Genomic DNA, 1547 nt, shown 5'->3' with positions numbered 1-1547 from the left:
TCACCCTCAAGTCTCTTCTGATTCCCAAAGAATGTTCTGGATGGAAATGAGCTAGGAGTTTGAAGAACTGGCCTCTGTACTTCGTTATCCAACTGTTGGGTATCTCATTCATCTTGATTGATTTCCTCACTTGTAGAAAAAAGAGGCTGGAAATAAGTGATATTTAAGGTTTTCTGTCTTTCTGAAATTGCAAAAATAACTTTCTATTTTGTTTAGAAGTTCAGAAATATTTGTAAAGCTTGAAGGTAAAATTCTGCTTTAAAACCTTATGTGATCCTTGAATTATTTCCTACATTCTCTTCTGTCACTTAATGACAACTTGATATATTCACAGAAACAGGTCTCTTTTTACTATTTGACTTAGAGGTTTCCTTATGCCATTGACTGTTATCAGATGCTGTGGTTCACTCTGGTAGAAGGATTCTATCCCCAGCTGCAGAGGTACTGGGCGAGCTACTATGTACTTTGCATTTGCTCTGGGATCACTTCTTGACAGACTAGGTGTTTGCACTGGACTTGATATTTTCTCCACTAACATTGTCATTCAGTTGCCGCTCAGTTGTATTTTATAATTGGGTGGTAGTGGCAAAGGGAGACAAGAGTGTAAGAAAGAATGTGTACTCTGTAGGCAATCGTTTTTTGGAACAGGAAGGAAGGGGATAGGAATAGCTAGAGGATTGGCTTGAGGGGAAATAGCCCACATCTCAGTTTAAACAAGATAAGGGCTGAAGAGATAGAATCTGCAGATAAAGGTGTTTTCCCTTGCATGGCTGCTAATGCTTTAAATGTAGGAGAGATTGTCCTCAGTTTTTATTCCCTCCAGTCTCAGGGAGAGAAAGTATCCCGGTCACGGAGAAAACCTTCAACTACAGACAAATCACAGTCTCCAAATCCTCTCATGCTATAAGGTTTCAAGCACAAAATTCTTGTGCAAACACACCAGGTGATTCTCTGCTTTGATTGAGATTTTGGGAACTAAACAGAGAGCACTGCAGATGATGCTGAAGGTCAAATGAAGGTAGAGAAACCGCAAAACAGCACGACACACCACCCAACTGCAAGCTAATTGGGAAGGAAATGGTTTCAAACTGACAGACTGTGGCCTGATAACCGAAATCTCATAGGGACAAAAGGTTCATGTCATTTAAAGGGGTAGAGCTTTGCCTATTTAAATTGTGCAAACAAAAGAAATGAAAACCCCCTTGTGGGATGGGAAGTTCTATTAGCAGATATTACCATCCTTGCTTTTATGCCCTCCTGTGTCACAAACCCTGAACATGTGCTGTGTATCCTCAGGCATTCATTGGTTAATTTACTTATTCAAAGTAAGGCAACAACAACAAAAAAGCAACAGAAAAACCCCAAACAAATTACATACTGGGGCACAGAGAGCATTAAGATGCAGTGCACAAATTTGATATGTGGGTTTTATAAAAGAAATGTGTTTGGTTTGAAATTGTACATATGTTAAACTCCAGAGAAAGTAAGAAGCTTATGATAGCTCTTGGGAATGAAAAAAAAAAAAAATTTTTTGGGGGATCACCATA

This window comes from Tupaia chinensis, unplaced genomic scaffold, assembly GCF_000334495.1.
Source record: "Tupaia chinensis unplaced genomic scaffold, TupChi_1.0 Scaffold000414_1, whole genome shotgun sequence".
Taxonomy (NCBI): domain Eukaryota; kingdom Metazoa; phylum Chordata; class Mammalia; order Scandentia; family Tupaiidae; genus Tupaia; species Tupaia belangeri.
The sequence above is the reverse complement of the archived record's forward strand: the minus strand, read 5'-3'. Positions refer to the sequence as shown.